Here is a 25,626-nt window from a genome sequence, read left to right on the forward strand (position 1 = left end):
GCCCAGGGGAACATGATTCCCTTCAATGAATATCATTTGGCATATCCACATCCCATGCCTTCAATAATTTACAGTATTGATTTAAAACAAAGTCATACACTGTGAAGTGGATAGAGAAATACAATGCCTTCATTTAATGCTTTAGTGATCTGTGGCTTCGGATTTTGTACACAACAACAACAACGAAACATGCATCTGTATTTGGCCTGGGGGGAGCGGTGACACAAGCATCCATCATTGTGAAATAGGGACTCACAGAAGAAAGATGATTTTCACTTCTGATACTTCCCATGTGACATCCTGATACCATCAAGATGAAAAGCATTATAGGCCAAATAAACACAATATAAAAAGAAATCACTTCCGCTAGATTTTTGAAAAATACTGCAAGTTATTAATGTTATTGCCCTATCTTTGACATTTCCAATCAATTAAAGATTGTATCCAGGTGATTTAATTAGATTTTGTGTTGCAATGGAGCAATTTTGGGATGCACGACATTAATCAAAGAATTATGCAGAGTGAAACACAGGGGAGGCCTGTTGTCACTGTTCCAGCCAAATCAATCAGACTCTGCTGAGCCCCCCTCTGAACACAAGCCATTTTTATTCTCCTGATATCTAGGTATTTATCTGTGCATGTCTTTGATGCACAAGCTTTTCTGCTGTTTTGACACCATCTTTTCAAATCTATATTTTTTAATTTAAACAGGACTATTACAAAGGTAAAAGTAATGCATAGGGTGTTCTCTATCATTCCTATAGCTGCCATTTATAAACTCTTTTTGTGAGTACCTCATTCTTAACTACAGAGGACTTCTTGTATCGTGTATTGCTTCCGCCTTCATCTATCATAGCCCCCCCAGCAGTTCAGAATAAAAGGCTTATAGCAATTTTTTCCTTATTATTGGGAATATCAAACGTATCCTTTTCCACAGGCCCATGGGTGAACGCTCCCATCTTGATGGGTCTCATTCTTCTTTTCCAGAGAGATTGATGCTGCTGCTCGGCAGGTGAAAGTCGTATTTTACCGCCCACTTGGCGTATGTGTAGGTCAGTGTGTGTGGTTCAGTTAAAAGTTGCATCGGTGTGTAAGTAGTTAAATCTGACTGTGTGCTCATAATTCCTGTCTGGACTTTTACCAAGATGTAAAGTGCAGGCCAAAAGTTTGGAACCACCTTCTCATTCAATGCGTTTTCTTTATTTTCATGACTATTTACCTTGTAGATTATCACTGAAGGCATTCAAACTATGAATGAACACATATGGAATTATGTACCTAACAAAAAAGTGTGAAATCACTGAAAACATCTTATATTCTAGCATAAAAATAAAGAAAATCTATTGAATGAGAAGGTGGTTTCAAACTTTTGGCCTGTACTGTATATCTAACCGCATAGCAATTGGCAAAGTGCTCCCAGACTGTTTTTTTTAACTGTACAGCTCATCTGATCACACAGATTATCCAACCTAACAAATTGAAAAACACAAAACTAAAAAGGTCACCAATGGGCAATTTCATTCAGATCCTGCATATGGTTATCTATCATATAGGGCACAGACCTTTGCTTGACTACTACACAGTGCTATCATATCATACAAATCAGTGGAAGCAGAGGAGTTTTCTATGCTGTCGGAATCTGCTTAATGGGAAATCATGTGGAAAGCCTTTTCTTTCTTTTGGTCTAACAGCGGAAATCCAACAGAAATCCCCCCGAGATCTGACACCATTCACACCTCTGCATGACACACACTTCATCCACACTGGGATGAGGAGTATAAATTATTAAATCCTGCACTGTCTATCCTCTTCACTTCATGAAATACTGCGCTGGCTTCATAAGAAAACCCCAGTGACAGCCAGACACTATCAGCAACACCAAACCATCTTTGAATAAGTATCGTATTGAAAGTGATAACGTTTTGACAAACAGTTGGCTAATAACCCAAAGTGATCCTTTTTTAATTTGACTAAAGCGCATGGAGTCCTTCTTATCAACAGTGTCATATGTTCTGTGTGATGCCTCTCCAACAACAGGCTACCAGCGGGGGGGCCAAGGATTAGAGGAGGGTTCCTCTGACATCTCTGGAACGCTACACAGCCAGCTGTCTCCAGTCTACTGGCAGAGGCCACAGCCCATTCAGCCTAGGCCTCTGACAGAGGTCCACGCAGGCCGCCAAGCCAGCTGCCCAGTAATTAGCCTATTAAAATGGAGATCCAGGTACAAGTGGAACAACAATATGAAGATTAACCACGTTCATATCTTAAGCCCTGGGCAATGTCAAAATGGATTTGTACAACACTACTTTCTTCTTTCCAACAAGAGACTGCAGTCCCATTGTCCAATCAGATCATTTTCCAGCTAGGGTAAAATTTGGCATACATGTAAGTTTTGACCTGTAAATATAGACCATCTCCATGGAATCATGGCCACATAACAGCTCTGGGAAATGCGTTTAAACAAATTAAGTTTCTTGCATGTTTTGTTAGGGGTGCAACTTATAATTTGTATTAGCCATTCATCCACACATACATTAAGTTGCCAATGTAATACTAGGCACACCTATCTAGAACTAATGCAGTCTACAATAGCTAAGTATTAAATCCTCCCTTCATGAATGTAAATACTGTTCAGTTTTAGTTTAATTTAAAACAGAAAAGTTAAATTGTTTGCCATTTTTGCTTGATTAAATACAATGTACTCTTAATTATCAAAATGATTAAGTTTTCTGGAAATTAATAAATCAACTAATGGTTTCACTAGTTTTGTTATACACCATCTGAACCAGTTTTGCACTGAAATAACCAAGAGTAGTACAAGTCAGGATCAACCACCACGATGACATCATTAACTCCAGCAGGAGAGACCATCCTTCTCCTTGAGGAATTGCTGCCCGACGTCCGCACATCAGTTATAGAGGAGACATCAGTCTCTCGTATAACAATGTTGAATGAACCGCCTGGAACGACAAAATTAAGCTCCTAAATTTCCCTAACAGTGTCGGATGAGTGATGAATCCCACTGGCTCGCGGACACTCTCATTCTTTACCACAGACACGTTGATTTTCTTCAGATGGTTCTCTGTCTGACACACAGACTGCTAGACAATACTGTATACTTGTAATTGGGAGACTGAATGAAACAAACTGCAATATAAAATTATCTACAAAGTATTTTATGATCCTTTGACTTAAAGGGTGTTAACAAAATATTAAAGTGGTCAAACAGTGGTGTGCGTAATCTGAATAAATTTCACTTTTAATGCTGCATCTGTTCGCATTTGAGAAAACTAAGCCAGGTAAGTTTCATTAATGAAGTGTGCATTAGACTGTGAATTGAAAGTGCAAATGAACAGAACATATACATTAAGTATTGATGTACGCGGAGATTAATAATAAAAAAGAAATGCTTGTCTCTCTGATTGGACTGGCAAAGGACAAAAACTACATATCTATTAAAAAAAAACAGTGACAGCAGACAGGAAGAATACAAATTGAGTATCACAAAAAAAAAAAACTAGTGATAGTTGGGGAGCTAAATAACTGAGAAAATTGTTAAGGTTCATTTTCTTTGGCCCTGATCTCCCCATGCTTCGGTTGGCAGTTGAGTTAGGAGCTGAAAGTAGAACACTAATGATGTACATTTAACACATGACCTGCATAGACATGCCAGCTCTTCTGTTTGACTTCAGAACATATGAACAATTTACATTCCAAATCACCTCAATCAATACTCCCATTAAGCCCTAATCAATTGACCATTAACAAGCTGTTTCTCAGAAAATCGCCAGCCAAAGACTGTCTCCAATAGCTGTGTAGAGCAAAGCACACGTACTGTAAACCCATCAAGTCATTTATATGAAGCACAAGTCTGAAGCCAAGCTCAATATACGTCTTAGAAAAGAGCATTATGGCATACCTGTTCAATTTGATTGCTAAAGGTCATCACATCAATTTTCTCTCTCTCACAAACATGTCAATCATGAAATTAATATTTTATGTCCTTGAGAGGAGGTCTGAAACGGGCTGACGGGTGACATCCTGGTATTGCCCCTCAAACTCTCTGAAGCCATGCACTTTAAGTAACATGTACACTTCTAGTTCAGTGAAGTGGATAAATTATGTCGAATGTTAAATGCTGTCTACCATATGAACCCCTACAATAAATATGTGAACTGAGTAGCTCTTTGACAGTACTTCTCCATAAAGAACAGAAAATCAGAAAGTAATCGGTCGAAATCTAAAAGTCACAATTTATTTATTTATTTTTTTATTTTTTGTCGCCACATAAGTTTGGATGAAGTTGTACTTTTATCATATCATGTTAAGCTTTAGGAACTGTACAAAAATGAGGGTGGGATATTGCAATTTATCTATTGCAGCCTGCAGCATCAGCAGCGTCGGAACTGGATCTAGAAACGCTCTACGGCCTCTAAATAGCCACAAGAAGGCTAATACCATACACACAATGCTTCTAATTTCCATATAGAAGATACAAAGTGAACAGATGATTTTATCCTTGGACGCACTCTTCCACTGTCTGAGCTCTAGAGGTGTGGGTAAGGAGATAAACGAGGTGGAAGGAGGATTAAAATGTCCCAAACATTCAGGCTGTTTAATTGAAACCTCCCCTGGGACCCCGCAGTGGGAATCAGAGGGCGGAAAGGCTGTCGATGAAGCCACCGCCGGGGATCCTCGTAGGTGAATCCATTCCCTCATCGCCTCTCAATAGTAGATGATGAATAGTGTAACATCAGCATCCCACAGAGGAGCAGGCGTGTGCCACGGTCCCCTGGAAAAACCGAGCACCGTGTGGCCTTTATTGCAGAGATGGAGTATGAAGGAGTGGGGTCTTGCTCTGATAAATAATTAATCAAAACATTAAAAGCATTTTCCCTTTTTTTGGCAGGCCAATTAGACTGTCTTTCTTACATTATAAATAGGAAGGCCGAATGTTTCTTCTGCACTTTCCTATCTTTGGCCTTGTAAGAGCAATGTTAGTCATAGTTCAGTTTTTGTATTTTATTCCCATTGCAGAAAGTAAATAGGTTTATGACATTTAAAATATGGAATATACATAAAAATTTAGGTAATTGGTCATGTTGTACAATGTGCTTTGATGTGCGTTTTGCCTTGTTTAGTTTGGTAGAATCACAATAGAGTTTGTTTGCCCCGCTGGTGCGATTCGTTTGAGCAGGTGAGAATGTGGCCATTGCACTCTCGTGCACACCAAAAGTAGACCAAACAAGCGCACCAAGACCTGCTTGATGATGTAGCCTTGGTACGCCTTTAATTGAACTCTGGAACAGTTTGTTTGTGAGGAGAATGTGGTCCATTCTGACACTGACTACACTATTCACTCACTCTGAGATAAATGGCTCCTGAAGTCAGGTGTGCTTAGCAGTCTGTGATGTGGCAAAGCACGCAAACTGTAGCAGCTTGCACGGTTTCTCTCACAGAAATAAACAGCAGTCAAGGTTGCCGCCCCCCACTCGCATCCCTGTGGTCAAATCAGCTTCGGCTCGAGTGGGGAGTCAGACGCCGGCAGAGCAAAGTCTTGGTGAGTAGAGCATATGTAGTAATGTCGCTTGCGAAACAATGTTTGATTATTTAAATAAAATGAGCTGGTATGACCATGCTGGTTTGATGCACAAAATATGCACACATGACCTTCTTTCTGTATTTACTTTCTTGTACCCACCCAGACACATAAATGAGGCATCAGGGGTCTGTTTCAGAAAGCAGGTTTAGTGTAAACTCAGTTTGTTATCCCTGAGGGAAAATCTAGGTTTTCTGTTTTAGAAAGGGAGGTTAATCAAACCTGAGCGAGAGGGGTAACTCTAGCCCGTTTCAGAAAGAGAGGTAACTTAACCTCAGACTCAGTGAACCTAACCTGAGGTCTCGTTTATAAAACTCTGCATAGATTCTATTCTGAAAGATGTCATGCACCAAAAAAAAAAAAATATATCAGAATTTTTGCATGAAAAAACCCATTTTGATTTATAACACGTTATGCAGTCGTGCACAAGCCTCACGCTCCTCCCAAGGCTGTCCCATATTTATCCTACAAATGTCCATATCAATCAAACAACATTCCAGCCTTGTAAAAGAAGCCCTTAATGACCCATCATGAAACAGAACAATGGGAGATGCGGAGGAACACGATTTAGTGATTGTGAGATTGAGGTGCTCTTGCTAAATCTTTGAACAATGCCAAAACTGCCATGCTGTTGATTGGTTGCAATGCAGAGGCCAGACACAGGTCAATGTTTGCTAAAAGAAAAATTATGCTGTTTATAATGTCTTCTAATTTAAACTCATTGGCCTTGGCTCATTTTCTGTGAAGAACATAAAAAATAACTTATTTTCAATGACTGCACACGGTACACCCCCCCCCCCCCCCCCCCCCCCTCTACACATAACTATTACAAATGAGGTGTTCGGGTCTACTGGTGCCGAGTGTAATAATTGTAGGTGCTATGAAACTTAACTGTGTCCTCCTCCTAACTGGGCCTGCTGTGTGTGTGTGTGTGTGTGTGTCTGAGTGTAGGTGTGCAGGAATGTATTTCTGCAAATGTTATTACACAAAGCTATAAAATTGTTACATTTCAAGCACTTTCACCTGTTCTGATTAAGTTCCACGAAATAAGCACCAATAATATTTTTTTTTTACCTTTTATAATTTAATTTCCTTGTTTTCTCACAAAAAACAAAAATGATCATCTAAATGTGATCGCACAGGGAAAAATCTAAAATATGAACCATAGATGATGTATATATCATTAGTAGTTGAACTAAAGTAAACATCTGTTAAGTTTTTTTTTAACATGAATTGTTATGTCTGTATTGATTTAAAAGCTTAAAAATATGGTGGGTCCATCAGGCCCGGGAACATTGGCTGTGTAACACCACGTATTGGATTACACGCATGATTGCAGAAAACCGGGAACATTTTTACCCATGGAAATTCTTTATAAATCCCGACTTTTGAGAGGAATGTTGCAACCGCATACTTCAATCTACTTCACGCAAATTTTTCTTGCATAACAGGTTTTATAAATGAGGAGGCGGAGGTTTGCTTAACTAAACCTAGAGTTTCTCTCAGTCTCTTCCCTCTGACACAGCGCTCTTTCATCCATTTATTCATTCAGTATGAGGCACATTTTAGCAGTTAGCTATCTCCACACAAAAAAAAAAAGGATTGGTTTATCTGTTAGGATTAATAGAAACACTTTGGTTCAGAACATGGCATTTCCTTTTGTCAATGATCCCGTTGATGCAGAAGCTGTTTTACTTTGCAGAGAGTTAAACATACATTGGGAGATAATTTCGAGGCCCGGCGATATAGATGTATTTCCGTTTCCAGATAACTACTTTCCCAATCTATCAGTTATGTAGCTTACCTAACCTTATCCGCCCTCATATCACTAACATCAACCATTGTTGACATGATCTACGTCAGGAAGTCGCCAGCACATTCTTTTGTCGCAATGTTTTTGTTGCCAGCATATTAGTAAAGTCACTGTAGCAAAACACTGTCAAAAGAGCGTGACTCGCTCTGAAAAGTTTGTGTAGAGTTCCTTGACCACAAACCAGTAAAGACATTACAAAGTAATAAAGGATTGTAAATAATTCCGTTAATGATGGTGCTGCAACCTTAGAATGGGATTAGTATTTTACTTTTTCGCCCGCAGGATTGCACCTAAATGAAATGAGTGTAGCCTACTACCATTCCAGTTTTCACCAGTAATATTATAGGTTACCTGTGATCAAATATGAAATTAATACTATATTCAAGCTTTTCCATTAACTCGAGCAAGAATTTTCTCCCACACTAATTCTCCCTATTTTACAGCAGTAGCAGTTTTTTGTTTGCTTTTTTTTTAAAGAAAATACAGTACATGTTCAAAGTCGCTGTATGTCTGCATGAGTATTTCTGCCGACCAGTTTGTTTGTGGTTGTTGCCACGGTGAATTGTAGTATCATGGCTCTATTCATGCTGCCTTTTTATTGTGGTGGTGCACGTGCTTAACTGAGTGAACCTACTCAGAGTTGATTGAACCAACTCAAATCAGTTGTTCTGGAACTGAACACTCAGTTTCCCATCCCAGGATAAATCAACTCAGAGATCAGGGTCAGAGTCAGAGTTTGTTAAGCCTCCCTCCTGAAACGGACCCCAGGAGATGATAGTAGTCTACGCTCACATTTATGATCATTTACAAACAATGACAATGAGGTTCTTGAAGTTAATCTCCCACACAGGGAATGGAAAATACAACAGGAACACCTTATAAAACCACTCATAAAAAACTAAGAATCCTTGCAATAAATTAAAGACAATAATTTTCCAGTCCATTATTTGCACTGCTTTTGTATTAATTGCTTTAATTTGTAAAGTGATTATTTTTCCAAGAAACTACATGGAATTTTGGCCTTGACAGTAAGAAAAAGGTTTTAATGCCATCACTGGGACCACTGTATTATCTGATCGTCTATGCTGCCTATCGCTCCTATAATAGAGCACTGAACCATGCAAGTTGTGAGTGATGGCTTTTGTCAAATCAATGAGATGTGAACAAGTGCTGTGATAATGTTGTTGGCGGCATCATTTTCTCTTGTGCTTGGTTGAGCTGGTGATTGATAGGTGGTCGCCACTTTGTCCAAGGTCAAGACCCAAACAGTGTTAGACATAAACGTGCAGTACAGTGCGTGTCCTTGAGAGTGCACCACAAGAAAATAGCAAGAATGAGCTGTTGGGATCGCTGACACATCAGTTTTAAAAAAAGGGTCCTTGGAGCTAGTAGATTTTTCATTTCTAAATATCTCCGGGATGACTGGGTAGACCTCCCTTCCTGAGGCCTGTACTACGAAGCAAGATTTGGCGTTAACGAGGTAACTTCAGGTTCAACCCAGGGTTTTCTGTATTACAATGATGGATCACTTGTTACCGGGTTAAATTGCTGTGGTGACTTATGCTTTAGACCTAACCTGGTCGGGAGCAGGGCATGTTGGAGATTAGAGATCAATCCGTGTAAAAGCACCACCTACTGAGCAATCAATACTCGATTGATAATGGCGTCTCTGTTCTTAGAAGATCCAGTGGAGCATGGTGCGCAGAGTGAGAGGTGCGCTCAAAACATTCAGAGACCGACAACCGTCCCTGATAAGTAGCTTTATGAAAGATCTAGATTTTAAGTGGAGGGAATTACGTATAGACTATTTGTGTTTTACAATGATACAATAAATGATTATTTAATGGAGTCTGGTGGGTTTGGTGATGGTGATTTTGCCATTAAATTAAATATATAAACATATTCAAATGTTGGCTGACTGAGTTTAGCCTACATGATTTTGTATAGATTGGCTTCTTGAGCAGTGTGTTGCCAATGCACACATTTGAATTATGTTTTACTATTTTTTATTTGCTTTCAGATCGCTTAAGGTAGTGCCTTAGACTTAGAAAAATGTAATGTTGCCGAGAGGCAATTTGTTGTACATTACAGGCATGCTGACACATAATCCACAATACAAACATTGATCCAGATATCTACAGCACCATTTACACTTAACATACACACATCAATACATAGAATAGATTAAAAGATGTACTGTATATTGCACAATATCATAAATAAATAGATAAAACTACTGCCCATTACTTAAAATATATTCCTTCAGTCATACCCTTCCCTACATCTTATTTAATTTGGTAATTGCCACAGGAGTTTTTAACTTGTTTAGTTCTGATTTTAGGGTATCCATTTCTATGAGCAGAAGGGAGCGGTTTGAACTCCACTGAAAGTGGATGAGTTGTAGCCATGCAAACCTTGTCTGCCTTCTGTGCCAATCTGGTCAGATATAGTTGGTACAGGCTTACCTGTTTCTTACCAATGTTTTTCCACAGGTTTTAACAATCTTCGTCAGTTTGTTCCTGTCATGGGGCTATCCCATGCCTTCATTTAAGCCGCTGGTAGAATTTGTCTTAGCATGCTAAGCTAACCTTAGTATGAGCAGTAGCATAGGACGGTTAGCGTGAGCATTATCATTCGCATGTGGGCTTGCATCAATGAACACATGGCTTATCGTTATCTTTCAGTTAATTCAGTTCAAGTACTACTTGAAAGACTAGAAATCATAGTTGGTTAAATACAACACATACACAGTTAATTTCAAGTAATTTACTTTATGTTAGTGAATTTACCCAAGGTCATCTAAATGTTTAAATGTTTCATTAACCTGTTCTCATCTTCAAGCAGGGATGTGGGTTGAAGTGGCAAACAGGAAGTTAAAGAATATAGAGTAATTTATAGGGGGGGGAAACCAGGAATGGTCCAAGTGTCAGCCAGTACAGAGGGGTGTACTGGAGTGCCTAGAGTTCTATTTTGAGAAGCTTGTCTAGCATGTAACATTTAATTTCTGATGTTACATAGTGTATAAATGTAGCCAGAAATGTTTGGGAATTTTGAAGTAACATAAATCCGGTACAAAGGAAGGAGGCAGAGGCTCCTCTGGGCAGAACAGCTTTAGCCTGGAAGGGTGCATGTGGTAGAGTTTAATAGTCAAATGGTCAGGGCCTAATATAGTCTTTGGTATTGTTTAGTATCAGTTTTGGATGTTAATTTATATAGTTGGTACTTAGTTCCCTTGTTGTTTTTTCAATTGATATATTTTTGCTAAAATTCACCCTTGCAATACTGCACTTCCACATGATTGGTGAAGTAATAAACCAAGGCACCAGGTGAAGAACTCCTGAGTCCATGTCCACTCCTTCCACCATGGAGCTAAACCTTACAGTTCCTATGAAAGATTTGAGTCTCCATACCAGCAGGCAATACAGTAGGAGATAGTACTCTCAATGGACTTGTAAAAAAAAAATACACACCCACACCTACACCCACACACCCCCCCACACACACCCCCACACACACACACACACACACCCCCACACACACCCCCACACACACACACACACACACACACACACAGGCTTGTTGTTGGCTGTTATTAAAAACGGCATTAGCACACTAACCCTAGGATTATTTATGATCAATGATAAGACCAAGATATCTGTACTCCGTCATCATTTCTATCTCCTCTCCTCTGGACGTATTGAAATGCAACTGGGAGGCTTCACACCAATCAGTAAATTCATGCAACACTGGACCGTGTTCAGTTTCACCTTGCTCCAGTAAACTAATTGCAGCAGTATCATCTGCAAATTGAATTATACGACATCCAGGGTAACTACTGGGACAGTCAGTGTACAATATATACAGTAGGGTTGACAAGACACTACCTTGTGGTGTCCCAGTTAAAGTGCAGCAGAACCCCGATAGTGTGTTCCCCACCCTTATGCTTTGTGGCCGCCCAAGTCCAAGATGCATTTAATAAGTGTTGAGTTTAGCTGAAAGTTGTTTCTAAGTAGTATATTTGCTAGAATTTGTGGGTGGATTGTATTGAATGCTAATGAAAAGTCTGCAAATAAAACGTGAGCATGTATTTTACAACCCTCCAGGTGTGTATTCACCTTTTTAGAAGCACTACAATGGCATTGTCCGCCCCCCCTCCCAAATCTGTAGGCAAATTGTAAAGGGCCGAGGACTACAGGAGTTAATGATGTGTTTTAATGGATGCTTCAGCACTCTGCCTCCAATGTTACCTGGCCTCGGACTCTTCCGTACGTTAGTCCAATGACAGTTTATGGAAAGCACAAGTGTAATTATGGTCAGATCTTGTGCCTGACTGATGGGAAAGTGATATTGATTATTATTATTATTATTATTATTATTATTATTATTATTATTATTAGGAAGCGGCGACTGAATTCCATTTTGCCTTTAAAACTGTCTGTTCATCATATTTATGAAGTAGTATAGTTTGCTCTTATATAAAATATGCGGCTCTGGTAGATGTTTGAGATTGGTCACGCTGTGCAAACACCGCCTCTTAAGTGAACGTGTGCACCACTGGATTGGGAAACCCTGGACTGATTTAACTAGTAGTCAACCTCCTTCATGACACATGTTAGGCAGGACCAAGGTCCTTAGAGAAGGTGAAGCCGGGTAACTAAAAGAAATCCAGGGCATGTTGATCTTAATTTTTCATACAGGGCTCAGATCCATGTTCATTAAATGCTGACAAAATTGCACTTAGCTTTGATTCACAGTCAATGTAGTGTCCATCACTTAGTCACAAAAAACTAAAACCAGCATCCATTTGATGAAAAGAAGCCTCTGGCACTTAATCTCTTTCATGGCGGGCGAGTATGGTTATAATTACTCTTACAGGTATCGGAAACAGACAGTTGCAGAGTGCGGAAGTAGAACGGTTTAAATTTACCTTAATACAAATTCCCGCTGTTATGTCTGGTAATATCTTTATGAGCGATCACCCAATTGGAGTCCAGAAACACACGCTTTAAATTACTTCAGCTAACAAAAAAACACATAATAGCCCATTAGTTCTTATTGTTACTTCCCATTTGGCTTAGGGTGGTGCAATTATGCGGGTGTTAAACTCCTGTCAGTCTTACTTCACGCTAAACTCACTAGTGTATACTCGTTTGGATTTTTAATTAGCTAAACTGAGAATATTAATTAGTTGAGAAAATACTATTTATTTTTGTTTAACCGATTAGAGATGCTTACTCAATTCTTAATTAGCTGCTGAAGTTAAGCTGTGTGCACTTTTTTGTGTGAAGCACAGTTTGTTCCAAAGCTAATACCCAGAATGCAAATGTTGTTGAATACAGCAGCCCAGGGTAATTCAACAAGAGAGACAGCAAACAAATGAACCAGTCAGGGTTTAGTTCCTTTGATCAACAGAGTAGTAAAGCATGGTGGTCATTTTCAAAGAGGAAGTTTGACAAATCATTACTGGGGGATCAGGAAATCAGGGACTTGTTTTCCACAGGGAAATCTTGGTTTAAGCTATTATAAACAAACAGATTTCTTGGACTTCTAGTGAGCTGTGACGGGTGCAATGCTGTTACCACCATTACAAACAGGATTTACTTAAAATTACATTATTGAAACTATTTGTTTAAATATAGAAGAACATTGAAAGTGGCTTGCTTTCAGTAACATAACATTTAAACAGTATTTTTTTTAAATCTGTAAGTTGATCCATTTTCTTTTGATTAATGTGTATGTATTGTACATAGATTTCATTGTTTGCATTATGCCTTCCTCAGGAAAAACAGATACAGAACATAGATACACAATACTGAGTGTGTTATTGTGATTAGCAACTTATGGAATTTAGCAGCAAGTTTTGCTTCCATTATTGGCAGAATGAGATAGAACTGTAATGAATCATTAAAAAAGATGCAGAGTGGAAAATGACATCTTCACTTCTGCTCTTAACCATCTGGTGGCACTCTTCCAGCTTTTAAAGACCCAGGAGTGTGCTACATGTGCAGTCCCATAATGGGACCAAAAGCTGCTGCGCCCACTGAACAAAGGCTTTTGTGACAGAGATCACATTCACGTTGTCCTCATAGTAACACAATCACATAAAGCATCTCTGTGCAGTAGAGTTCCTTTTCTGTTATTCTAAAACCATTCTCATTTAGTTCAGATGCAACCAATTCAAAGAGCGCATCATCTGTGACAACCATATCATGATAAATGAGATGCATCATCTAATGATATCGGTGATGAAGACAAACTCTGTGACATTTCTGCATTACAATTCATTAAGCATCATTTTCATTATTGTTAGATCAAAGATATTTTAATCATGCTGAATTCCACTCACACAATCTCTTTTTTGGGATGATCAATAGAATGTAACAATTAATCTTTTCTAATGTGGTCTGAGCAAATTCTATGTAGGTTCACAAATGTAATTGATAAGAAACATCTGTGGGCAGAAAATATCAGTCACTACTAGTACAAATGGGTAAAATTACACAATATTCACACAGGGTGTGGAATGCCGGATTAAAACATAATTCACCGCACTACAAATTATCCAAATTGAAGCAACATTTTGCCACTAGAGTTAATGCTACCCTTATGGCAGCTGTCCTTTGTGTGCCATAATGATGTAGCAGCAGTAAGTTGCACCGTTTGCTAATGTCTTCCACAGAATCCGAATGGCCCTTGTTATGAGAGAACTCTAGCCGAGCCCCTCTTCTCTCTGAGTAGCATCGACCCCCTCCATCCACGCCCACTGTTTTGACTGTCAGCAGCCCCTCCTCTCCTCCTCAGCCCTAATGAGCCGTCTCCTGGGGCAGGGCTTTTCCCCTGGTAGGGGTAAAGAGGCCATCATGTTGCTCATCTAAAGACGACACATAGCCATGACTTCCCCCTAATTGTGTGTCTATGTTGGCTCATTTGTTTTTGTTGTTAAAAATTCACTCCCATATTTTCCCCTCCCCACTGATAGACCGGCTGTAAGCAATTTAGGGGCGCAGATCATTTCTACTGGCTTGGGAGGGCTTTTGAGGCCTCTCTCTCTGATGTATAGAAACACCCACAGACAGACTTGCAAAGTCTAATGAAAATATTATACACAAACATTCTTCATTATGCACACACACGTACACACGTGCTGGTGAAACCCTTTGGGACTGGTTGTGTCTGTGGTGAATTTAAAGTAGTAAACATCAAACCTAGACTGACTATGACCTGTAGGAGAGGAGACCTTTACAGTAGATGGCCCTTTAAATATTAATGCAGTAAAGTTATGCTGATTGTTTATTGACGGGCATCAAAACATCACCCGTCAACTCCATTCCTAGCGTAATTAGTTTGATTTCTAAATACTGTTTAAATGTACTTTCTCTTCCTGACAGTTATGTTCTAATTCCAGAAACAAAAAGCGTATTTTTTTTAATTATTTTCTCAATTGCTTAAGTGCTTCTCTGCAGTAATGCTTCAGTTTGCACAGAATGGATCCCATGAATGTATACACAATTAGTTTGTAAAACCTCAATCAAGCACAATTACCGCTGATTCAATATAAACATGGCCTTCCCCTCGGTCACTTGACTTGGCTATGACATTTGCCAGGTGGCGTTTGCCTTCCCCATGCTAAGGCTGTTATGAGTCTAATGACCTCGAAGCATCCTGTTTATCGGACTGAAAACAATATTAAGACCCAACAATGCTGCACCTTATTACAGAACCTATAGTTAGTAGGCCTCCATTTTGTGCAGGTCTTGATTTAAATGTTTTTTCTTGCATTTTTTGTTTACATTTAAATCCCTATAGGCAGAAACATTGCTTGTTATTGGACAGATGTACTGGGTACACTTTAAATGCACATGTTCAGGTATAACAGCAAAAATAAGCATCAGAGACAATGGGATTATTTCCTAACTTTGTTATTTTTCAAGTCAGATAACGCCGAACCTGGTGATTATTTTCTCAATAAATCGATTATCTTTTTCATTAAAAAAATTAAGTAAAATACTGAAAACACATGACAGAACAAGTCAAGTGTGAAGTCAAGTGAAATGTCTTGTCTTGTATGATCGGCAGTCCAAAACACACTTCTTAATAGGTCATATCACATTGGCAACAAGATAACATCACCGTACTGTATATGGCTGCTGAATACTTCTCTCTTTAGGCCATTAACTGTATATCTGAAAGGATTGCAAATATTAAATGTTAGATTTAAGAAGCAATGTGCTGTCCTAGATGTTTTCACACATTTTCAAACACTTAACATGGAAATGTATATTCATGGATCATTATGTCACCATCTACCCAGTTTTGAAAGTGTTATGACTGCATCATTAACTTAATCCACTCAGGACGTTAACTGATCTTAAGCAGAGCTACGCTTTTTCTTCTGTCCGATTGTCAGAGCTTTATCTTCTCAATTGAAGAGGTAATTAATAACCAATTTGTAAATATTAAATTATCCAACATTTGTAAAGCTGTAGAAAAACCATGGGCAGTGGGACATGAAGTATATGAGATATAAAAATGAGAAGCTGGAAAAAAAAAAAAAGAGGAAAATAAATCACTGTGGAAAAAGCTGATGCTCAGTCTGAACTGAGTAATCAGCTGATGACCATGTATGTTGAGATCTCTAATAGAGCAAAAATGTACAAAAGACTAAAACTGATGACCTCATACTCAGTGCTTTGTTTTCAATTAATGCAAAGACAAAACTACTAATGAAAGCAGGGGTATGTATAAAAAAGGTATAGACTAATATTGCATGGTTAATGAGGACATCAACTTTTTTGTGTGCATAATTATGTTCAGAAACCAAGTTATATTAATCTACTGCATTTTAAGTATATGAACATGAGGCTCCAGGAGTCAGACAGATAATGATGTCAACTTCCTGTGAAAGACATCCTACTGTCAAACAGCGCTGAGATGGGAATTAATCTTATAAAGTTTAATCAAAGCTGAGAGTCTCTATTGTTTTACACTCTGACTACCTGCTTCCGAGAGCAGAGATGTGGAGGAGAGTAGAGGGTTTTGAAGGTATAAGGGCAGGCAGAAACACATAACCTCACTCATATAGCGCCCAATGTAAACAGAGGAAGGAAGAGATTCATTTATGTAAAAAAAACTAAATTCAAAACTGTTTCCTTATCGTCTCATTGTCATGTTAGTGTCACATGTAAATTACATCATTGTGAAATCTCACATCTAGCGTTAGGGATGCTAGATAATATCACAGATCAAATCCTATTTGCAAAAAAAATGTACACTGTGTGATACCTTAAATAGATAAAATCTAATAAAATCACTAAAAACACACAGGTGAGTCATCTACACCACATACAGGGCTGTTACTGGCGCATGATCTGGTCTCCAGTTACTGGCACCGCCTGGGTGCTGTCGCCAGCATTACACAATGTAGTGGCTTGTTCTGACCTTCTGTTCATCCAGCCAGCGCAGCATGAGTGCATTGCTGGGAATGGGTCCAAGCTAGGCAGCACCATGTGGTTAATCCCAATGCAACTACAGCGCCGAGGATACCCACAAGGTTGGCACAGTATAACAGCATCACAGAGACATAGCCTGGGTACCAAATTCCTTACGATGTTGCCGCTTAATTCCATAGAGCCGCAACAATATATAAATTCAGAGAGATGAAGGGAAAGACAGTGATACATTGTTTTTGCCTTAGGTGAGACACCTGTTACTGTCTCGACATGACAGAAAGTAGAGATCAGAGAAGATGCTCTGGAGAGTGGGCTTTTGCTTTGTGTGTACGTAGCTAAGCTACAGTTGCTGACACAGTTGTTCATAACCCTTTTATTCAGGCTTTTGTTATTGTGCATACACATAAGACAGTCCTGCAAATGCATGTGAGCATGCTTCTATGATCACACACACTCCTCCAGAAAGTACACCTACAACACAACAGATGATCATAAGCTTTGGCAGAGGTCCATTTCCCATCTCTTGCGTAAATCAATATCTTTAAAAAAGAGCAGACGGAATACTCCTCATTCTCCCGTCTATCCTTTTTCATTTATACAAGTGTTTCTGTAGATGGGAGCTACTTTAAATAACAAAAACAAAGTCCTGCGTGACAAACACCCAACAACTTGGGAGTGAGTAAATCAATGCTGGCAGCCATGCAGAGAGCGAACGTACATTAAACAGAGGCAGTGTCAGTTTACCTCCATGTTTATGTAAGACAATCCCTCTGACAAAACATACTGATATCTTCCAAACTGAGTGCAAAGTGCATGCGGGGAAATGTAATTAGTGCCTGTGCCTGTTGTCAATGCGTGAATTATTGTTGTGATGGGCATACGTGTCCATACCTACAGGGGATACACTGTAAAAAAAACACTGGAGAAGAGGGAAAGAGAGAAAGCACGTTTGTGTGTGAGTGCATGTAGGTGGAGGGGGTTAGCTGATTGGCATGCAGGTGGAGTACTTCTCTGAATGCAGCAATATTTGCAGCAAGCCTCTGACAAGCAGATGCCACTCAATCATGTGAGCCCCATTGAAACCCTTTCCTCAAGGCACAGATGGTGCAGGACTGAACAATTCCACCGTTAAAATCCACATAAACGCGTAACATGATGTACGGTATATCATTTAATAAAGAAGACAGCTCACATCCAGCTTAGTTAAACAGTAAATTTCAGCTGAAGTCAATAATGTTACAAAATAGGAAGCCGATAAGTCGACATGAAATTACGTTTGTCTTTTCAGCAATTCATGCCAACATGACAGCTTACACTGCAATACACTAAGCACCAGCAGCTGATCTCTGTGCTGCTGTTGCATTGGGCCTCCAGGGCAGGTTTTGGAGAGGTACCTTCCAATTGCCACCCTGTTCTCACACTCAATATGGTGACACAGAATGTGTCAGACAGAGTCAAGCTCTGCTATCAAGCTCCAGATAATTGTGTGGCCTCATGAAGAGCAAGCACATGGAGTTTAAACTTGCCTTCAGCTATAAGCACAGTCAAAACCAAAATGACAGAAAGCAGAGACGAAGAGTGAAGAGTGAAGACTGAGTTTGCTGCCTTGAGGGAATGATAACCTTCCTTAACAAGTCCATTGTTGAAAAGTAATGGAGGATTTTTAAAAGCAGTGCAGGCGTGTCAATAATATAGGACGCAGCGAGATTATTTGGTGGATGATATCACTTTTGCTTTGACAATCAAGGATGTATTCTTTATGGTGCTGAGGTCTGTAATGTGTTTCAGTATTCGGGTAACAACCATTTCACAGTGACTTACGGTAAAGATTTATTATCTTAAATTATCTCACATTTGAGTGCAAACCAATTCCAGTGACTTGATTCTATCAGTTTTTTTCACCAAACTGTGACAGCTACATAGATTGCTAACTGACACCTCTCCAGTTGATCTGACAGAATCTAACACCTTTAGGTGTCCTTTAAGCCAGTTTATCATTATCACTCTATTCTCCTGTCTTTCACTTGTTTCCTTTCTCATCTGTGCCCAGACCAAGAAGTGACACCTGACCCCGTTGGTCCCTGAGGTTAACGCAAAGCCTAATGACTTAGAAAACTGCCTTAAAGCAGAGGGAAGTATTTGAAATTTCTAGAACAGAACACAATCAGCAAAATTAAAAAAAAGGAACTAAACAGCAGTCTTTTACAGAGGTCTTGATGGACACTTCCTGTAGCATTGTAAACAACCAGCCGCAACACAGTATTTAACAATGAACCAAGAGTAATAGAAGAGGCTATGTTAATATACAGTCTATGCTCTTAATGTATACATCCTTCAATCTCAGAACGGTGTGAAACGGTGTGTACCTGCCTTGAGATCATAGACTGTAAATATTAAGTCTATGGTTGAAGTACGTTTTCTCTCGTTTGGTGGTGTCTCGGTTCCGGTCACAAGATACTCAATCAGCAGAGACATGTTTGTAAACTCGTGGTAATAAAACATTTAAAGCTGCATCAGCGTTTAACATTGATTTGTTTGTTAAAGCCATATGACAGGAGAGGGTTTCATTTCGAGGTCCGAAAGGCACATCACTGAAGTGTAAAACTCCCCAAGTGTAATATTGGGATTATACAACAACGGTTACCAAATAGGTGATAATCAATCTCAATTCATGTTGTGGGGCAATTTGCTTGCGTAATAAAAAACAAAACAAAATACAGACAGGATTTGTACTCCCTCCGTTTAGTTAGCCAGCCAATTTGCACTATATAGACAGTGGGATTTATCACACTGAATTAATCACCCCCCCCACCACGTACAACCACAAAACTGCTAACTCCATTGTGTTGTAAGTAAGACATCTGCTGAAGACGTTATTGTATTCATTAGCAGGATTGCCTTACGGTTTAGTTCAAAAACATCCAAAACACCAAAGTACCACGACATAGCAGACCAGACATAAGCTTTTATTTTGCAGACAGCACCAGCCGAGAGGGCATGAGATGGGAGCAAAGACTGTATAATAATAATTTAACATACATCCATATAGTTAAATGGACTGGAGGCATGAGATGGGAGGTCTCCAGGCTGTAGTCATACCTGACTAAGAAGGCAGAGCACTCTCTCCCCGTGTGATCGAATATCAAGCTGCTCCATTTAGCGCTCCCTCTAGAGGCTTGGAGAACTTCCGTTGTGTAATCTGGAATCAGCTGTTGTTGTTTTTTATTTGCTTTTCTTTTTGCATTGCTTCTTTTTGGGGGGTTTGTGTGCTTTTCTTTTTGCATGGTTTCTATCAGGGCTGTAGTACTCAAGTCTGTGTGTGTGTGTGTGTGTGTGTGTGTGTGTGTTTGTGTGTGTGTGTGTGTGTTAACGTTAAATTACACGCGGTTCATTGTTGTTTAACCAAACTTTGTTTTCTGAAAATACATGTATTTCCCATTAACCCGAGTCCAAATAACAATAGAATACAATATTTTTTAGGGAAGCCATAAACCAACCATAGGGCTATACTCTGTAATACCGGTCACTTCATTTCTACACAACATCTGTAGTGAAGCTATGTTGTCATTTAGTTGCTCAAATGCTCAGTAATAGTACTACTGCAGTAGTATTAGTTCTAATGCTCATTACTAGTACTACTGTAGCAGTATTGTCTATGTAGCTATTATGAGTTATCACCATATGATATCAAGGGGAATGGCTATACTCATAAATCCTGGGTGTTCTGACACTGTTTTTGCTTTTATATCAACAAATAACCCAAATTGATTGTCTTGATACGGTCATGCATAAGACTTTTTTTTCTGTCCGGGACTCGGTCTTGACTCTGACCTCTCTGGACTCTGTCTTGACTCTGACTCGAACATCTCTGGACTCGGTCTTGACTCTGACTCGAACCTCTTTGGACTCTGTCTTGACTTGGACTAGACTAGTCCTGGTCTTGGACTTGTCTTGGACTCGACAAAGGTGGTCTTGACCAAGCCCTATTTTCTATATTTGCAGCCTGTTTATGTATCTGGTTGTATTGTGTGTATTTGCAGCACGTTTGCTAAATGCTGTGCATGTGTTGTCAAATGAATTAAGTTGTTCTCTTAATTTGCTTGTGTTTTGTCTATTTGCATGTGTTTTCTTTAGTTGCAGGGCTTTTGCCCCTGTTGGCCACCATACATTTCAAATGAAATATTCCTTGATGGGAAAAGATTCAGTGTCTGTCATGTAGTAACTGCTTTAGTTTATAGTCCTGCCAGCATTTTGGATCCGGAGGGGCTCGCAGTAACATGCTGACACCATTTTATCCATTTAGTTGAAAATGAGAGGAGAGTGCCTCTGCAGTTTTATGATCTTATCCCACTTGGCGAGATTTCTGTCGCTCCTGGTATGTCTAACGCCCAGGGCATGGAAAATAGAAAATATGCTCTTGTGCTCACCCTCTCTCTGTCTCTATAGGTTTGTTACAGTTACAAACACCCACACACAAAAATATTTGTCTGCACACTAAAATATTTGTGCGTGGGTGTTTGTAACCCCTGAGTGATTGCCCTCTGCTTAAAAAACAGCAAAGCTTCTATACTGCTGTACCTGTCATCTCCAAGCCTTTCACTCTACACGGTTTAACTCTTCTCTTCCTTCCTCCTGGGCTCAATGGTCCACTATGTGCAGAGTGATTCAGCTTCAGGTTGAGTGCTGGCTGTGTTTAGAGTCAGAGCCAAATCTTGGCTCCCCCATGAGCGACCTGTAAAGAGGAGGTGACAATCAGAGACACATAGCACCTACAGCAGTAGACTATATACATAAGCAGAACATACTGAAGCCATTTTCCCCTCATGTACCACCGTGACTCCAGTGGTATTTGAAACTGAAACATTCTTGCATAAGTCACTCCAAAGGTAACACAATTCTTACGTATGACAAATGTAGCTACATAGCAACAAAGGGTTCAGCAGGACGCATTTTGGAGTACTCTAAATTGTTCTGTTTAGAGTATGTGTATATTGTGTTTATATATTAGTGTGTATATTTTTGTTTTGGTTGTTTTGTATGTGTAAGCACAGTGTGAGCAACGATGCTCCAAAGAAAAATTCCTCATATGTTTCCTCGTACCTGGCAAATAAAGCCGATTCTGATCCTGAGTACCTCTACATCACTGAAGATAAGAACCGTGCGGGGACATTTGCCGCAATGATGATCATAGAGCCGGGGATGCGGCAGCCAGCTAACATGGCTAATGGTGCTATCCAACAGTGGTAACGCAGCTAGCGGGATTACTCACTGAGGCTATCGGGGAGTTGCAATGTTTCCCAGAGTGAAGCCAGTGAACTGCTGCTGTTGTGGGCGGAGATGAGGGCCCAGCTGTTCTGAAGCTTTATGGGTGCCTTAAAGCATAGCTATCATTTCTTGAATGTTTGTCCCGAAAAGCAAAACGATGGAGAGAGGGGGGTTCATTACAGGGATAATAGACTGAGCCAGAGGTGTCTGTGTCCCACCTGAGCTGCACACATTGACCAGCAGAGGTTGACAAGTGATCTCAGCCAGCATCAGCTCGGTCCTCTTGTGGGCGTTTAGTTTTTTGTGTCTTGGTCTGTTGGTCTGAGCTTGTTAGTCAACAGTAATGGAATGTAGGCACTGATTAACGTACAGTTTCATTTCATCTTTCCTAGTCAAAAGTTCCCAAATTCCGAGTACAATGGAACGCGGCATAATCGGCAGTGACCAGCTCCACCTGGGCACACAGGGAGACCAAACTGTGCTGACCGACGTAAAAAGTGTCACTCTCTGTGCTCTGCATTTGAATTTAAGGCGGGGAAGTTCCCCCCGACACTCAGATTGTATTACTTGGCGAAGCAGCAAATGCATGCACTTTCATCAGTGGGTTATATGCTTAATCACCAAAGTTTTAACTCACTCTTTGGCAAATAGGAACTTAGACAATTAACTACAACCCTAACATGATTAAAATCCAATTATATACAAGGTAACTAAAATGAAACAAAATATACAGTAACAGGGCAATTGTTACAAAACATAACATTTTAAAAGTCATATTTGAAAGGATTAAAAAAAACACTACCTTTCCACATACTTAAATCCAGACGCACATCTGGAACCCCCATGGGTTCTTCTTTACCATTACACATAACAACTGCCATGCAAATAACAAATTTATTCATAGCATTAAACAAAAGCTTCAAATAAACCATATAGCCATAGTGTTGCAGGGTAAAAGATGGGCTGAAAATTTGCAGAGAGACAAAGAGGAGCAACACCAAAAGACTATCTGTGATTACATGTCATAACACACCATGGTGAAGACTGCGGGTGTCCTGCCAAAGCGTAAATCACAGCCTGTGCTCCCTTGGGCTTTCCAATGGGTGACAGCTCCAGACCTCGTCTCACCTACTCCTCACAACTCCCCTTCTAAACACACATTGGCCAAAATATACACAGTCTGCATAATAAAGACAGAGGCAGGATGACAGTAACCTCATATCTGTTCTGGCAGTCAATCAAAACTTCCTGCATATATCATCACACTGGAGTTAGAGGTGGATTTTTTAAAGGTAAATATATTAAAATCTCTTGCAGAAATAAGATCATCACAAGGATAAAAGTAAAATAAACTCATTAGGGATGATTTAATGAGTGGACTAAATATTGTTTAGAGAATAAGAAATAGATTCCAGATACTGCTCATATTATGCTTATTTTCAGGTTCATATTTGTATTTAGAAGTTATAACAAAATAGGTTTACGAGGTTTAATTTTCCAAAAACACTTCTGTTCCATCTTCCTGGGAGTCGCCCATGCACAGTAGCTAGGTCAGTGCTACAAGCCAGTCAGAAGCAGAGTAGGAGGGTGTGCTACGCTAGCAGCTAGGCGAGTATTTTAACGTGCGTTACAAAGTGACGCACGTTTGTCACGGACGTAAAGGCTGGACTACATTAGAGCTGTTTGGAGCAATTTGTAAACAGTGTTGTCTGTTGAAAATGAAAAGTCTCTTTGGGGTGGCCTTTTTTAGTTTGTAAACCTATAATGTGCACAAAAAAGATTTAACACAATCAAGTAAAGGGAAAAAGCCAAAAAGCACAATATGAGCACTTCAGTAAATGAAGAGCTCATCTTTGGATTTGGCCTTTCACACCATGCACTAACTGCATTGGTAAGTCCAGTAATGCAATTAAGCATAGATCCTCTCCATAAAGGATCACAGAAATGCTCATTTATGCAGGTATCATTACTTAAAGTAATTTCTAGTAAATGATGCCTTTGATAGCCAGCGCTGGAATATAACCAAGTACATATACTTCCTGTACTAGAGTACAAATTTTAAGTACTTGAAATTTACTTGAGTCTTTTCTTTTCATGATACTACTTTGACTCCTACTCCGCTACGGCTCAGAGAGAATTATTGTACTTTTTACTCCACTTTACAACTTAAGATTTTTGCAAACAAAACACATGTAGTTTATAAAATGTAACTACCCAACAATATATAGCCCTACAATGACAGTTGCAATGAGAAGACCATTAAACAAAGAACGTTTGGGACCATTTCCAGTTTCCAAACTGTGAGCATTTTTTCTGTATTAAGTACTTTTAAAACTTTAAGTACTTTTTCATGATGACACTAGCATACTTGTACTTTAATAAAAATGTTACTTGTTTTACTTTTTTTCAGTGTAGTAGTCACACTTTTACTTAAGTAAAACATCTAAATACTTTTTCCACCACTGTTGGTAGCTGATAATTATTATAGTCCAAGAAAAAAAATAAAAACAGTCAGATGCTCTACTGGATAATAACATTGAACTACTGTGGGAAGACCCAAAGGTTTGATCCACACATTCTGAAGGTTCACCGAGGAATAAATCATAGGTCAAAAATCATTAGTGGGTCAAATTAACTACATCAAAGACTACGGTGAAGATTTTCTGTTTTCCGCAGTAAGACTGATGTCTCATGGCATTCTGTACAACAGGCTCTGAATCCCTACTTCGTCACAAAAACAATAATTTAGTGCTGCAAGTGACAGTTGTGCTTTGTAACAGAAATGTATGTGCCTGGTTATCCTCCATCTGCGGTGGCATCTGTTTCATATTGTTCTCTCGCTCTCGGTTTGCCAGTATTTTATCCAAAGTCAGGAAGGTGGCCCATTTGCTGGATTCTTTCTGCCAATTTTATATGACAAATTTTAATTATACCTATTACAACTGGTAAAGTGAGGAAGACTGTCAACCAAGATTGCACCAAGAATAAATGACTGACCTCTTACTCTTATGCATGTGTCTCTCAAAAGAAAAGAAAACAAAGCGCTTCATCTGTGTCAGGTAAAAAGTGCATATAAAAATCACTTGTGCTAAAAGCCAGGGTCAGCGTGAACCTCATATCTTCCATGTTCCATCTTCCACAAGGTCGGGATCCTGTCAAGTTCAATGACCCTGGTCAACAGTCAAGATTACGGTCATAGGGCACAATGTGTTTTGGATGGATGTCCATCTGTGAGCTTGCCACGAGGGTCACGGACACTTTAATTTGAAAGCAACAGCGTTCTTCATTATGTGCAGCTCTCATACTACTACTTGCCTTGGATTGCAGTGTGGTAGGTCATGCTGTCATCAATTTAAATCCAAGACATAAAACCGTCCAATCAAGACCAATCTACAGTGTAGAGGGGTTTCTTTTCTCTTTTAAATGTCACAAGAATTACATTTTGAATTCACATTTTATTTAAAGCAACACTTTTTAAATGGTGTACTGTACATATTTTA

General features: G+C 39.4%; 3 long non-coding RNA genes across 3 annotated transcripts in view; 1 reads left to right on the forward strand and 2 right to left on the reverse strand.

Moving 5' to 3' along the window:
- The window catches only part of LOC117936089, a 43,829-nt gene extending 22,231 nt beyond the window's left edge, over positions 1-21,598 (reverse strand). Inside the window, exon 1 of the long non-coding RNA XR_004654883.1 lies at positions 21,440-21,598. This is a non-coding gene — a long non-coding RNA (uncharacterized LOC117936089). The remainder of the gene's footprint in view (positions 1-21,439) is intronic.
- On the forward strand, positions 4,765-21,595 carry LOC117936088. Its single transcript, XR_004654882.1, has 3 exons — positions 4,765-4,777; positions 16,443-16,445; positions 21,531-21,595. It is a non-coding gene; the product is annotated as an uncharacterized LOC117936088 (long non-coding RNA).
- Positions 16,120-19,829, reverse strand: LOC117936091. The gene is made up of 3 exons (XR_004654885.1): positions 19,692-19,829; positions 16,851-16,853; positions 16,120-16,132 (listed from the first exon to the last, which is right to left on the reverse strand). It is a non-coding gene; the product is annotated as an uncharacterized LOC117936091 (long non-coding RNA).
- Positions 21,599-25,626: the final 4,028 nt, after the last annotated feature.

Source organism: Etheostoma cragini, chromosome 20, assembly GCF_013103735.1.
Source record: "Etheostoma cragini isolate CJK2018 chromosome 20, CSU_Ecrag_1.0, whole genome shotgun sequence".
NCBI lineage: Eukaryota > Metazoa > Chordata > Actinopteri > Perciformes > Percidae > Etheostoma > Etheostoma cragini.